We start from the raw sequence: 16,553 nt of genomic DNA, 5'->3' as shown, positions 1-16,553 counted from the left end.
TCTTGTTTTGAATAGATAATGTGTCTGTCTGGTATTTATTTAACTAGGTGTAGATCTTGTATGCAGATCACTGTGTAAATTCATCAAATATGATTTCAAGCAAGGACAGAAATCCAAATAATGTATTCAGTGGGTCTGTTCATCATATATTAATGTATTAGGAATAAGCACCTGCACCTTGCTGTCAGTTGCTGTTTGCCATGATTTCTGGTCGTACAATAGTATGTGTTCTTTGGCTCTGTTGAATAAGAGGGCCTCACGCTGAGGCGGGCCCTTGTCTGGCCTCTGGGTGTGGACCGCGATGGGAACCTCCTCCCGTACTCCGGCCTCCTTCAGAAGGAGCCTGCGGCTCCACGCTGGGAGCTTTGACAGCGGGACACCCTGCCGTGAAAGGCTGTGAGGGCGTTGCATATCAAAGAGCGCAAGGTGCTTTAGGTTGGTCTCCAACCAGGAGCACCATCTCAGGTGCACACACCATGTAAATGCACACATGCCCAGGATGCACACGCAGGGCCATGTGGTACTGATGGCCGACAGTACTGACAGTAGATGCTATTGGTGTTAGATGGTACTGAAATCGCATTGGCCTCATCGGCTGCATCAGACCATCCCTGTGTTACCATGTTTTGTTTTCTTTTCCCAAAGTTATGAGTGTATTTCTGGTGTTTCTCTGCATTCCTTTTTTTATCTGAACTTTTGATTGCCTTCTGTGCAGTTATACTCTACAGATAGCAGATTAGGCTAGTTGTTTATTATTGCTTGAGGATAACGCTGCAGAAAGTAGCAGTGCCCTTTGATGCTTCAAGGTTTTACTTCCTTGCTTTAAATCTGAGGAACGTCTAAAGTTTTGTGTCTTGAAATTTTGACAAGTTTAGCACAACATGCAAACTTGACGCTAACGCCTGCTGCCGGCAGTGACGACAGCGAGCGGTCAGACGCAGGCCCAGAGGGAGCGGACCGAACACCCCTCTGAAGCGCCGCCTTTGTGTTTGATCTCAATCCTTCAACAGTTAAGCCCTCAATCCTGCACAAGAACCACATCAGTGATTCTGTGGCGGTACAGCCCTTTTCACACTTATAAATTATGAAATGGATAATGGAACGGATATGATAAATAAAGCATTTATTTTCTGGGCAATGCAGTAAACATTCATTTCAGTCTGCAGTGCAGCGACACCTCAGTCATTTACTATAATGGCAGGTAAGTATGACTTGTGAATACAATTTACTTCAGCAAAGAATATGGGGGAAAATGAGAAATTTCCCTCTATTAATTACGAGTGGACAAACTTAATACCCTGCATAGCGTGAATAGCATGTCTGGTTGCACTTTATTTGTACGTATCATATAGCATGTAACATTATCGTTGATAGCCAGGAGCCCATGCAAACTCAAGCAAACTGCATATTAAATAGATTCAAAGTGCAATATTTATGACAAGATTCATCTGCCTTGAGGCTTTCCCCGCTCCCCCCAGGTGGTAGACCTGGTTTCAGGGACTTTCCAAGACATTCCCCAGGCAAGGGGTAGGAACTCGTTGCCAGGTCTTGGACGAGGGCACAACTGGCATTTATTTTTTGCCGAATTCAACTATTTGCACATATAATAGCAAAGCAGCCGCAGACTCCCATTCCTATCACAGAATTCACGAGCATAAGTCACCACAGGAGCTGATTGCATCATAGACTCATCCTCATTTATGGCCCCAAATCCAGTTTTTGTCTGTTGTAAAACAAAGGATAAGTTCTTAAAATTGATGTAGTTTGTTTATGTCCTTAAGAATACCAAGGTCAACATAAGGCCAGCTAAGAAGCAGTCCAGTATAAAAAGCATAGATGTAGTGGTCTAGTGGTTTAGAGAAAAACCTTAACATTATTTTGGTTTTTAGTCTGTTGAAGGGCCTGCTTTGGGACTGTTTTCAGCTTTGGATTGCAGCCGGTAGCATGGACAGTATATCCTAAGCTAGTAAACATGCTCAGGTCATTATACTAAAGAACACAAAGCTTTCTCTTATTAGGATTCTGCCTCTGTATGAAGTTACCAGTCTGCCTCTGAATGATGTCACTGTTGCTAGACATCCTTTGAAATAATGTTATTTCTTCTCTGTAGTCTCTGAATGATGTCACCAGATTCTGAAATATGTTTGTATTACCAGAATGTTTATGAATGATGTCATTCAGGGTTTGTTTTTTGCCTCTGAATAGCCTCACCATCACATGACTGCCTCTAAGTGATGTCATAATCAAAGATTGCCTCTGAACGGTATCCATGTACCCCCGCTGCCTCTGAATGATATTACATTGAGCTGGTTGGCTGCCTCTCGCTCCATTTGCTGCATGCAGGTTGGCAAGGTGAAGGTGATAGGCAGCGTCTCTGAGCAGAAGGGACACATTTGTAATGGCTGTCATTAATCAAGCACCGAGGTTCTGGGGAGTCACTCAGGACAGGCCTAGCGCTACCCGCAACAGCGGCAGCTTCCCAGAAACGCCTTACTTTGTCAGCTGCGTTGCCCAGGAAAGGCCTTAGTGCAAAGGATCTGGCATCTGTTTATATTCATCTTGCGGTTACTGAGTGCAGAGGACCTACTGTCAAGCAGCTTTGGAGGAGATAATTCATCCTTAAATCATGGTCCAGCACAGAATATATGTATACAAAATCAGTAACTATGACTATTACTGTCCTCTCACCAATAATACCTGCGCAAATGTAGATGTATTTATAAGAAGCAAATGCACATTGGCCGTGTATTTTCTCTGTGCCTCAAAGGGATTGACAAGACAAGCACAATGGATCCTAGACAATGCCAATTGCAATCCAAGGAACCAGACATGGCTCCTTTACATCCATCATCCACAAAATAATTGAGTGTGGGACTCGATTTAGCGAGCAGATACATCAATTAATTGCCTGCTGACAGCCTTGGGAATCCTGGTGGTCCATCACCTCACTTGCTTATCACCTTTTCCTTAAACCACGTTGATGTCTTACCCCTGAGGACCACCGTGATCCGGCCAGGCACTCAGAGCGACTCAGAGAACGGCGGAAGTGATGGACAATTGCTTACCCCACTACGAACATCAAAAGCTCGCCTATCAAATAGGGTTTGCAGTAAGAATAATCTAGAAGAACGCCCATGAGAAGGCGACTTCATGTGTTCCACGTGGCTGAGGGTGTTGATCATATTCCAATCCAAATAAAAAGGTGTGGTAACTGATTAGTATGGGAATTGGGCAACAGTACAGTGCAGCTTCATTAGTTATATTCAGATTTTCCACTGGATTTCATTTGTATATAGTCTCAAAAGACAACAGCCGATAAAGCTTATGTCATTTTGGAAAGCCTCATGCACGCTCATGTAGGGCAACTCTGGCTTAGCAAACACAATCACCCTCAGGCCCGTTAGGGCTGCCCCAAACCCCGCCCCCCCACACACACCAGCAAGGCTTCACTGGTCAGTCTCTATTCAACCACCTTGATAACTGATAATACTGATATTTTGTCATCAGCACATTGCTGTCGTACATATCAGTCTATGAAGCACATGCTTCGCAATGCGTTGCTGCTTAGGTTTGTCAATCATCTCCACCTCAGCACTTCACTCTCACCAGCTGTGATGGAAACCAGCATGGAAACCCTTTGTTCTTTATATATATATATATATATATATATATATATATATATATATATATTTTAGTGCTGTTAAACGATTAAAATTTTTAATCAGATTAATCACAGGGTTGCTGTGGATAAATTTAGATTAATCACGATTAAATATTAATTTTTAATCTATATTAATCACATTTAATTTTGCATGAGCAAACAGACTCAAGAAAAAAGGGAATATATATGCACTTAACATGTTTATTGAACATCTTGAACATGAGTCGGATGCATTCCATCTGCCACAGAACTGCAATACCATGGACCCATATCAAAAAGCAAGATTTTTTGCTTAGCCGGACAACTTGTCGGATTTAAGGTACCTCAGTTTAAATGGTCTTTATTTTCGTTTGCTTACAATTAGCACAAACTACCGTAAATCCGACAAATAATCCAACTAATCATGAAATCCAATTCTAGCCCGGTTAATTGCCATTGTTAGCAATATCAGTTGATAACACATTACATGCGGTGCTTTACATATAAAACTCCGTAGCAATACATCCACAGATAAGTTGGACGGTATAGCGTGTGCGACCGATTTAATGAGCCACAAATGAGAAGTAGTGCTTAAACAGTATAAAACTACAACTTTCCCTTCTGTTGATAAAGGGCGCAGCCATCTTGGATCCTCTGTGCTGCTCCAAGATATTTCTCGAATCTCCGAGAAACGGGAGCGCATGTCGTCACTTCCAGCTTCATAACTCTGGAATCCGACTCAGAATACGAGTTCCGAGGGCAAATGGAACGCACTAAAACTGCCCGAAATGGGTTGACAGAGTCATTTCAGGGATTTTGAATCATTGTGCGCTGCAGATGGGTTAATTGCGTAAAAATTTTTAATTAGATTAATCATGATGATGGATTAATCCGCGTTAACCCGTTAATTTTGACAGCCCTAATATATATATTTATAAGAGCTTTTTCTGAACCCCCTCCTCTAACTCTAATTGCTCCAAGCAATATATATATATATATATATATATATATATATATATATATATATATATATATATATATATATTGCTTGGAGCAATTAGAGTTAGAGGAGGGGGTTCAGAAAAAGCTCTTATTCGGTTTGTGGGAAGTCATGAGTCATAATTCAGTGTTTGCCAGTTGCCCTGTTTTACTGTTTCTTAGGTTAAAGAACTGCAGGGTGAAGAAAATCTCTCAGGGTCCCAGAGGTACCCAGGGTGCGGCAGGTCATCATAACATTCTGAGGGTCTTCTCCATGCCTCTCCGCAAACGCATAACAAACAGCTTTTAGCCAGTAGGAAGGTTAGGTCGGGCGTTTCCTTTGTGATTTTGTTTCGTTTCCCTGGCAGTTCCATTGTACTCGAAAGTCCCCCTCCTTCTCTTTCTGCTTTTACTGAAAATTAAATTGTTTTTTATGTAGCAGATTTAAGAAGTAGATTTAGGGCAAATATAGGAACAGCAGCATGGCAAACGCAGCGGGTAACGCGATATGATTTCTGAACTTGGAAAGATAAAACAAAAACTGAAGGCAGATGAGGAGAAGAAACCAAAAGTTAACCTTAGAGAGGTTTAGGGAAAAAAACGGCAAGTTTTATGAGGTGAAATTTTGGCAGCGGGTGTGAGCTGTAATGAAGGCACTTCCAGCCAAGATGTTTAAAGAGTTGCAAGTGAACCTTCGGATCAGAAGGTTGCAGGTTCTCATCCTAGCTGTAAGGAATGGAATGGTGCCAGGGAAAATCGATAAGCCTTAAGCTTGTTAGACGTCCTGCGAGAAAGTGGACGCCGTGCTCTCAGAACCACTGCTGCGGGAGAGACCGCCGTCCGGGTGTGAAACCTTCAAACGGTTAACCAGACGGCCAAGCGGAAGCAGCCGCAGTCTAGAGGCCTGTTTGCGGTCCATCATCCAATTTATAAATGAACCAGTGGGGGGGGGGGGTCACAACAGAGCCGGGCCTCCCTTCATTTTCGATTATCAGATGTCAGAATCGCCCTCCCGGCAGACAGAACTTCTAATGGCGTCGACCCTGGCTGAACGGCGCCTACCATGACCCAAAACACCAGCGGCAACAGAGATGAGAATGAAAGCAGACGTTTGTGGCATGTCCTTCGGAGATCGGAGATGACGACTCAGACAAACTCGCCACACGTGCCCGTGAATTGGGGGGGGGGCGACTCCATCAGTGATTTCCCCCAGGACGGTTTCTCCAGTGTCATGGCCAATTAGAGAAAGCGTCAATGTGTTTTATGTATTCTGTTGCGGGAGGACGACGCAAAAAGCCATGTTTGTTTTTTTGACATTTACGTTGCCCCCACCGTGACATTTTTCAGTCCTGGACCTGCGGGCGGTGGGGTGGAATCCTGGCCAGTGACGATCGCAGCCACGCCAGACAAATGTCAGCACCTAATGGAGCTGAGGGGAAGCCCCCCCTCTCATTACCCCCCTCCAACACAAGTTAGTTCACTGAAAGGAGAAGATGGAGAAAAACATGCTGCCTGAATGGAGTGCTGCGTGGCAAAGGGAAGCTCGCAAAACTGTTTTGTGGATGATTTTTCCCGTGCCCTTAGGAAACATTATGTAGCACTACAGGAAATCAAGGACAGAAGAGAGGCTGGGCCTGGAGCGATGTCACCTCACGGCTGCGGGGCTCTGTGTGTGTGCGCGCGCGCGTGCATGTGTGTGTGTGTGTGGGTGTGTGTATGTGTGTCTCTGTATCTATGTGGATTCCCTGCAGGCGCTCCAGCCTTCCCACAATGCTCGTGCACATAGCTCAGATGAATCGGTAATTCTATTAGGCATGCATAACCTGTGAATATTTATGCAGCGTTTTCCACTGTAGGTGGGCATTTCATGCAAAATAAATGCAATGAATGAATGGAGATATGGATATATATATATATATATATACACACGAACATATATATATATATACACACACACACACACACACACACACACATATATATATATATATATATACACACGAACATATATATATACACACACACACACACACACACATATATATATATATATATACACACGAACATATATATATACACACACACACACACACACACACATATATATATATATATACTGTATATACACACACACATACACAAACACACACACACACATATATATATACGTGCGTGTATACACATAAAAATTCTGTAGAAGTGTTCCTCTCTGTGCTAACCATCTGTTTTACTGTATCCTCTAACCCTACTTTCTAGCTATTGAAAAGATCAGGGGGTAAGTCAAGTTTACCTGGGGCTTGATTGTATTTATTTATCTATTTGTTTTTTGAAGGAAGGTTGGTATTGGGGCTAAAGTACTCGGTATTCACACAGTATTCCCTTTGATGGTGTCCGGCTGAGACCCCCTGGCTGTGATGCGGCGTGTTTATTAATGCCAGCATGCCGAATGCAGCAGTCGTCATGCTGACTGCATGGACAATAGGAGCAATGCTGATTCGCAGGGCGCACTGAGGGGGGGGGGGGTCATTGTGGGGCCCCTTATCACCGCAACAGCAGCGTTTCCTCATGGGGCGTGCTGTTCTGGGGTGTGCCCAGACAGGCAGGGAGCCCCCCGCCCTCCCTCCCATCACGGTGTGTTTGTAAGGCGGGTGCGAGTTTGCAACACCACACAAGCCCCCTCTCCTGGGATCCTTCCCCCCCCTCCCCGGCTGACCGGTTGCCGCACGGCTTGAGTTAGCACTCATTACGGCTCGCAATCCCCAAGGGAGGACATGGGAGAGCCGGTGGAAGGGGGGGGGGGGCTGTAAATGGAGAGACAGTGTAGCCAGCAAGGGACGGAGAGACATAAAAGCGCTCTGAGACGGAACGTTTGGCTCAGCGAGGCGCCGGTCAGCGTGCGCGCGGGTTCTCCGCACACACCCGTCCACGGTGGTTCCACGAGATTAAAAGCAGGTGCATCACAACATCCGAAAGGCTGATGCTCAGACAGAATCATCTGCGGAGGGACTGAAGCAGCTTTTTACTGAGATGGTTTCTATTGAGCCACATGAACCACAGACTGGTGTTTATGGGTATGCTTGTCTGGGAGTATGCATTTATAAAGCTATCATTATACATATCTAGTTAAGGAAGGACTGTGCTGGAGAGTGCTGGTCTTCTGCATAGCTTTAAGGTGTTTGATTGACACATTCGACAGAGTCTTGTCTATTAAGAGTGCATCAATAAATTTCTGGTACCTGTATACTTCGCAGAGCCAGGGCAAGCCTGGAATCTGTTATTCCTAGTGACCCTCCTATCAACTAGCGTGCCCTGCACATCGCCGCGTCTCTGTCTCGCGGTTCGGCATTAAAGGGGCCCCATCGCCTTTGATCGGCTTCTTCTGGTTCCTCTTTCAGCATTACGGGGAATCGCGAATTATTTTGACTCATGTCTGACGGCGAGCTCACGGCGCGAACGTTTCATTTAACACATTTCGTTGAAGACGGTACGGCACAGAGAAGCGAGGTCTCCCTTTGTGTGCGTAGGAGGCGTAATTAAAAAGAGAAGCGGAAGGTGCTCGCTTAGGAGGAAAATACAAGACGAGCTCTTAGGTGTTCTTGTTGATATGAAGGAATCTGATGATATCCAGGATAAATCTGTGGCTTGTGAGGCAGATCTAACCTTCCCACACAATGTAGGTCACATTGGACGGGCGGCCAGAATCCTGCGCTTGTGGGGAATGGAAGGAGGCAGATTGACCCCCATCTACCATGGCCGGCACCACCTCCACCACCCCAGGCTTCTCGCTCCCCACAGTGCCGATAATTAGGCGATCCTCCCCGCAACGTGCGACAGAGACGTTCGGGGCTTCACCTGGAGGAGGTGGGGGCAGGTCACGCCCCCTCCCTGCCAAAGCATTATCAGGTCCATCTGGTACCGTCTGGCCGTGCCAAGGCCGGGGCTTGTCCTCCAGGACAAGGTCACGGGTCGCCTTGTTCTATGGGTCAAGGCGTCCAGGAGACCCTCCCACCCCAGACTGGAAGGCGGGGGTGTCCATCTCTCCCAGGGTCTGAAACATTTGCATTGCTTTTTAAAAGGCCCTTATATAGTCTGTGTAGCATGAATCCAGTCTTGGAGTTTTGAAGTATTTGTGATCTTTACTTTTCTCTCAGTACCAGAATAAGCCTACCCACCCCTGCCTTCCATCTCCTGGGTTGGGTTGTCCGTTCCGTTCATGTTTTGCTTCTCCACACCATGCTGAGTTGGCCCTGGAACGTGACGGACAGGCTGGCGTCCGCACAAATTACACCTCATCGCTCATGTACCCCGACCCTCTCCCCACCATCGGTAGATTATGAGTCATGCAGGGACTCTGCAGCATGCCACAAGCTTGAACCCAAATGTGCTGTTATTCTCTCTCTCTCTCTCTCTCTCTCTCTCCTTCGCACACCCTACCGTAGAAACTCCAAAACAAATTACCCACCATGGCGTAGAGCCCACGCCCCATGCCAGCTGACCGTGTCGCATCTCCTGGAGATGCATTGTGGTCGCTGTGTTATTGTTTCTCTGGGGTTGCTGGCAGACGCCCTTCAACCTGCCCCTCACTCGCTGCCCGTCCTGCACGCCACCTGCTAATGACACTATTGGGCCAGAGCTCCGCCCCCCCGCCCGCCCACTCAAACCCTCCGCCATCACACGCTATATGTTCAGCCGCTTGAAGCCGTCCGTTTATAAAGCGTCTCGCTGCTTGTATGCTGACAGTCAGCGTTCACAATATTGACGACGACTTGTGGTTTTTACTCCAGCATATGTTAACAGAGCAATTCAGGGTAATTACTTGGCTCAGGGCTACAGCCACAGACTCCCCTCAAACCTCGTATTGGCACGTTTTAGAGCCATTGGACCAGTACCCATACATCCACAGCCCTGTGTGTCAGCTCAATGTTTTGGTGTCATGTGGTTCGTGAGGCCCTGGAACGTTGATGATCCTTCCAGATCACACTGTAAGGTTCCTTCTAAGGCAGCCGCAGTGGGTGGCTTGTGTGGATTGCATATCAGGCTGCAGTTATCACAGATTTCTCTTCTCCGTTTTGGTTACAGACATGATGTCTGCCCCCTCCATCCCCGACAGCGATTTTGATTCAGGGCTCATCTCGTGAGTGATTTGAAGTCTCCGATTTGGTCCGCAGAGCAGCGCTGACAGTCCGCGCCGCCGCAGCCGCACTTATTAATGCGTTATCAATTTGCATCTCCGTGTGCAGTGCTGTGGAACCCGTGATGCGTTTTCCAATTGTTAGAATGCGATAAACAAGCGATCCTCTGTGATTTTATCAAAATAATCGCTTTATTTCAGTCTGAAAGAATTTCCGTAATGTGGCTGCAACTATGGCCAAGAAAGGAGCTTAATGAGCGGATTACTCAGCCTGGCAATCTGGTCCTGGCTGAGTCATATTGTAAATGTTTATCCTTTGTTGTTGGACATATAATACCCCCCCCCCCCCCCCCCCACAACACCTCTGCAATCCTTTTTTCCTCGTTAGCTTTCTCTCTTTCTAATTCTATCATTAGAACATTTCCTAACCCTGCCCCCTCCCCAGCTCACTGACATCGTTGTATGTTTACACAAACCTTATAAATAGACATTGCCATTTCTGGCTTTTTAATATACACTGCTTTTATTTTAATTAGGCCCTAGTCATCAGATAAAGACAGCTTGAGCTGTTATCCTGGTCCTGATAATGCTGGTCTCCATGAGATAGGTGTAATATTGCTCTAACAGGCCACAATGGGAGCTCTGACTCTACTGTGACCAAGGAATCAAGGGGGGAGGGGGGCTGATTTACCCAAATTAATGCATAGACCAGGTGTAGCAAAAGGGAACTAACTAGGGCAGGGAAAAGCGCCAATCCTACATGTTCACAATCCCATGTGAGTGGATGCACTGCATATTCTGTCACATTAAATTGATTTTTTAAATTAAATGATACGCAAGGACTTCAGTAAGCAAGGTATGGATTTAATGGTGGTTTTTGAGGATTTTTTTTGTTAGCCACGACTATCCAGTACAGATTGAAGATGGTGGATGGTTGGATGGATGGATGGATGGACAGATTTAAGCATCTAGGTGTTATACCTAGATGTATAATTTTTTCTCCAAAATTCATTATTTACCCAAAATATAAGGTCTCCTTGGCATATGAAACCGGAAGGTTTTGGGTTCGAAATCGGGTCTTTAACCAGTACCTCCCGCTGCCTGATGCCCTGGATCACACCCAGTCTGAGATCACTGGGGCATGGACTCAACATGGTGTTGAAGGCACGCCACAGGGACGCTTCTCAAAGATAAATTAGCAAATTAGCCGATGGCAGATCTCTACACCGAGAAGCTTGTTCCATCTCATCCCACAGATGCTCGTCTGGATTCAGCCACCGGTAACTAGCCAGGCCGTGTTCCCAGGAACTAATACCTGGACATGATTGGCCTATTGGAGTCTCCTGAAAGAAGCCATTTGTTTATGGATGTCTTGGTGCCAGGAAAGGATGCATGGAATGCATCATCGTCGATGTCTGGCTGTTTAGCATGTGCCATGAAAATACATCATCGCAGCCCCCCCGTCACAGTCAGGCACAGCAGCATGGATCTATGGGGTGTTTTTTTCTATATCCTGGTCCTCTAGGAAACATAAACCAGGCACATTGTTTTCAGTCCTTTGGCATTTCCCGTTTCATTCAATGGGGAGGAGAGCCTCTCCGGTCAGCGGCTGCTGTGCCCTTTTCGCGCCAGGCTTTGGCGAGGTGACCGTAGCAACCTGCATCTTTCTGGACCTTCTGTACTTGGCTGTCTGACTTTAGCCCACCGGCTTCCCCATCAGACTCCGCTGGCCTTTATGATTAACCGTGTGATTCTGGCCACAGAAGTGCCAGAGGCTGGATGTTTGTTAGGTGACGAGTCATTCCTCAGTGCGCCCCAGACGCTGCAGTCCATGAGCACCCCAGCAGGGGGCGCTGTTTCTAAAAGACTCATTCCAGCAAACGTGGCGACAGCCACCACGCTACGTTCAAAGTCGCTCAGATCTTTTCCCTCGCTCGTTCCCCCTCTGAATCCCTGGGTGTCTGCATACCTGCTTTAAATAGCGTGATCTGAAGACACAGTGCTGTCGCTGACTGAACTGGCTGGCTTTTACCCAATAATAGCCCCCCGTCTGTGTTTGTGTGACCTTATGACTGGGGGGCACAGAGATGTGTCACCGAATACAGCAACAGAAATGTGTAATTTATTCGTGTATACTCTCCAGATATTGGGATATTTTGAAGCCTCCAATACAATTTTTCATGAAACAGTCTGAGTTCATAAAAAATCTGCTAAAGGATGCTGCACTGAAAAGTTACCAGTGTCAAATCCATACAGTCTTATTTTTTTCTGTGTGTGTGTAGTGTAGTGTATTAATCTGGCAGATTATATCGTTTCCTGCATATTGTCTAAGGACAAGCATTGAATGATCTCAGTGCAGATGGAGAAAGGTTGTATCAGATCATTGAAGATCTTTCAATAATTTATTTTTCACAGTATGAGCTTTGGGGTGAGGTGCTTCGTTAGAGATCATGCGAAGGTGGCCGTTGAATAAATACAAAGCCATTGAATTGCACCCATCATCACTTAGCACCTGATGCTGCCCAAATTCAAATAATTGCATTTTAAATTGCAATGGCTTGTCAGAAAGAACATGATTCATTGGCTTCTTACAGTAACACACAGAAATAATGCTGGCGAAATTCAATGTTTTTTTAAAGTATGAGTGCAGCCCGTATGATATGTACCCCTCTCAAGGGTTTTTTTTTTTTGGTAAATTAGTAGGTAATGTAAAGTAGTAACTGAATATTTCGCTGCAGTAGAGAAGTTGAAGGGGCAGCAGGAGGGCGATTTTACTGAAATCCCAGGGTAGGTCTGCTCTTCTTATGTGAGTTACTCGGCCCTGAAATACACCAGTTAAACTCATCAATAGGTAAGATTGTAAGTGTCCGCTAGAGTTAAATGTACAGTAATTTACTGGCACACAAGGCTATGTTTCTGTGTGCTGTGCACCCAGATGAAGGCAGCACAGCCTTGCTGGAGAACATGTGACCAGGGCCACTTGGGGTTGGAGCTGCAGGTGCAGGTGCAGCGAGGCCAAAGGAAAGCTAAGGGGTGTGTGTTTCATAAACGCCGTGCTCACTAGCGGTCGAATCCCATGTGGCTTCACCCTCAGCACCCCCGACCCCCAAGCTGTGAGGCTGGTCTGGCGCCCGCAGATTGCTAAGTCCCCCCCCACCGCAGCCTCACAGGGCAGGGAAGCGAGGCACCAAGAGTGCGACAGAGAGGTGAGGTTCTGTTCCAGTGGCGGCTCTGCCTCTCTTACATCGCTGCTGCTTGGTTACCCTGCTCACAGATTTACTTCAGCCCAAACACCCCATAAGTCTCCCGTAAGTTGCATTTAATCACCTCAGAACAAAGTATACATAAATTTACTATATTTGTTATAGATTTCTAATTATTTTTAAGTAAAAGTTGAGGATAAACATTGCGCATCGCCAGCTCCTTGTGGCTTATTGTAATCAACATCTCTATTGATCGGCTGCCCAGTCTGCAGAAGTAATCTGTTTTAAATACACCTCCAGCAGTGTAAGATAGGCCCTGTGTCTTCTCCCTTTGTAATTGTGTTGGCGGGGGGCCAAAGCGAGCTGCAGCCAGGGAGAAGAGTGTTTAGTGTGCTCTCAGCTCACAGATGGAACTGGGGAGGCGCAGGTCCCGTGCACGCTCGCCTGCTACTGCCCGTGAGTGACAAACCAGGGGCGGATGAATGGGTGGGGCCAAGCTGGCCGGTTGCCGGGCATCCCCCCCGCCGCCCCCAATAAATAGAGACGGCTTCAGAAGGCGGGCCCCATCACTTCGCCTGATTTTTTTTTAATTGCTTACACCAGAAGCGGGATGCTGGGATCGTGTTCCTCTCCCAAAGCACCTCGCAACGCTGAGGGATGGCGTCCCCCCCCCCAAGAAATGAAAGCGGGAGGGCGAGCATGCCTGGCAGCCGCTCGCCGGAGAGCGACGGCGCCCACGCTGTGCCCCCTGCGAGGGCCGGTGACGGATGGCTCTCCGGGGGCACGTTGGAATCGGAGCCGCTGGGCCGCCAGGCGGCTGCACCATCGATTTATTGTAACATTTGTCTGGGCCGGCGAAATGCCTCTAGACGGGGGGGGAAAAACGGTATTTTAACACAATCCCGTTGAGTCAGCTTTTGTCTACTCCGCTGATACATAGACGTAAATTACCCCAGCGCTCTCGGAGTGTTTCAAAGCACGCTGGTGATTGTCTGTTGTAGGAGTGGCTCGCCATCGACTGGAAGCAGACTGTCCTCACAGCCGGCACACACCCGGTCTTTATTATTCCTGTCCATATTGATTAGCCAAGACGGCGCCAACTTGTGAATTATATCAAAATTATACTCTTAACCGGGCTCTCCACTGTCCTTTCCAGGAGCCACACGTGTGCCTCAGTCTGCCACACGGGCGCGTTCCGAAACACTGTCCGCACAGTCGGTCAAAATTCTGCCTGGCTATCCCTTCTTCTTATCACTGTTTTTCATAATTAACATTCACTAGACGGCAAGCTATCAATTTTCTCCCTGCTTAATTGTCTTGAAAATTGCGAAAATTACAGAGCGCCGTTTCGCCGACGGTGCAGGGAGCGAGATTCCGCGCGGACTTGTCACCTGCTCCACCGCGTGACACTGCATCACGTCCTCAAGCACACACACGCCTACAGACACAACAGATCTTCGTTCCATTACAGGCTGCCTTCTCCAAGCATACCCCCCCAAACACAGTCAGTGGCACTATTTTGAAGTTGTCTACTTAGGTGTCCAAGGATCTTGTCTACATTATTCAATTCCAAAAGGCTTTTAAATAAGGATTTAGCATGCGCTAAAATGACAGTGATCCCCTATAGACTGGCAGTAGAACAGCAGCTTTTGTGCATGCCTCTTGAGATTGCAAGGTGCTCTTAACAAGATTTAATAAAAAAATATATTTGTTTTTTATCCTAAAGGAAAGGAAAGTAGGTGTTTCTGCACATGGCTGAAATGAGAGGAATGCTGGGATACTGGCAGTGTTCATTAGCATACCCACCCAAACACAGTCAGTGGCATTTTTTGAATTTATCCTTTTCAGAATAGGTGTCCCAGAGTCTATTCTATGTTATTCATAACACACAAGGCTCGAAAATAAGGACCTAGCATGCAGCAAAATTACAGTGACCCCTGTAGGCTGGGAGTGGAACAACATACTACATGGCAGTGCACAGTCTATTGAATGAAAACTTTGTTGTTGCTTTTTGGTCTACAGACGTAGCACGGATTATCTGAAGCTGCAACACAGAGGTTTTACTGGAAGGTCAGGTGTATCGCGGCATCTGCATGCTGCACTCGAGCGGTGAAGGGGGTCCACAGTTTGACATTTGGTTCCCATTGCAGTTATAAAGCAATGTTAGCATTTGCAGCCGCATGTACCTGAGCTTGGTGCCAACAGCCACCTGGCGAGACGGGGGCAGCCCCTGCTCCACTGCCCCCTGCTGGTTCCTCTTAGAAAAGTAGATATTTTTCCCAGCAACGGGAAGCCTGGTTGTAAGGGCCACGGATTTGTAAGCTGCATGTTCCAAACCCTAGGCATACTATCTTTCAGAGTGGTGTTTAACCTGAATTGCTCCAATAAAATACCAAGTTCTATGAATAAAAGGGGGAAAAACTGCAAAGAAAAGCACCGGCTATGGAAGTGAATGCAATGCTGACCCTAAGGGCCTCCTTTTGCAGTGTGAGCCTTATGTAATTATAGTATTGTCGTTGTAATTCTGGCTCTTTCGTTCTCATTCCAATTTGTTCCGCCCTAAATCAGCCTGACTTCTTATCCCATCTCTCTTGGTAAGCCTTTTAAACATTTCATTCATCTCTCCCTTTTTGTTTAACCCAAATCAGCGTGTGCGTGCCATCGTCCGCTCGAATTGCAAGATATGCACTGGTGCAATCCCATTAACATGGGTGCCAAAGCTCCAAATTGAGCACAGCTGCCCAGTCGTCCCCATTGATTGTGGGGCTGGATCCGGTCAGTGCCAGTTCCCACACAGCTAGGGATTCCGGTCTCGGACCACCGGTGGCAGCCCAGCACTCCGTTGTTCTCGGAGGTTTTCGAATCGATGACCTAAGGCTATCGAGCAACTCCCTGAGCCTTCGCTTCTCTGGAAGGAGGCTGAGATGCCCTGATTCGTTCCAGTCAACTCCTCTATTTATTTTTCCCTTTTTCCCTCCTCCTCTTCCTCCATTTCACCTACTTCCCAAAAACGTGCAACGCTTCCATTCAGTTTTGTCAACAACCGCTTTAAGATTCTGAATCCATCCCTGGGTCAAAGGGCACTCGGATGTTTCCAAGTAATCCAACAGAAGGGGCAGGATGCCTTCGCACTGCTTAAATCAATTGAACATTCCATTTTCTCCTACTGCACAATCGTTAGTTGAGATTTGTCACTGGGGAAATGTTACCCTCTTCCAGAGAGCACTTCAGGTTGTGACTCAGCCCAAACAGCAAGAAAAAGCCCCATTCATTTAAAGTACAAGGGACTTTATCCAATTCAGTCCTGTTCTTCATTAGTTTGATAAAAATCTCATTCAAGTTGGTCACAAACATTTCCTTCCGCAGCCGTTCCCAAAGTCCCATTAAGACCCTCAGAAATTCATAATTATCTTTGTGTTTGTCTCATTGAGGACTGAAAACTATATTGATTTTTGTAATTTTATTTAACCAAACATCACAACAATTTACTTCATAGCTTCCAACAAATTAGCAGTTTATGAAGCCAGTTCTTATGGAACTTGTAGAAATGTAGGAGATATGAATGTGAAAGTTATGATATAGACTGTCGTTTTAAATTCCA

At 46.4% G+C, this 16,553-nt stretch overlaps 1 protein-coding gene across 1 annotated transcript in view; it reads left to right on the top strand.

Annotated features, from left to right (window-relative positions):
* The window catches only part of LOC111852228 (receptor tyrosine-protein kinase erbB-4-like), a 229,173-nt gene that overhangs the window by 198,944 nt on the left and 13,676 nt on the right, over positions 1-16,553 (top strand). The window lies entirely within an intron of this gene.

Source organism: Paramormyrops kingsleyae, chromosome 16, assembly GCF_048594095.1.
Source record: "Paramormyrops kingsleyae isolate MSU_618 chromosome 16, PKINGS_0.4, whole genome shotgun sequence".
Lineage (NCBI taxonomy): Eukaryota > Metazoa > Chordata > Actinopteri > Osteoglossiformes > Mormyridae > Paramormyrops > Paramormyrops kingsleyae.
The sequence above is the reverse complement of the archived record's forward strand: the minus strand, read 5'-3'. Positions and strand labels throughout refer to the sequence as shown.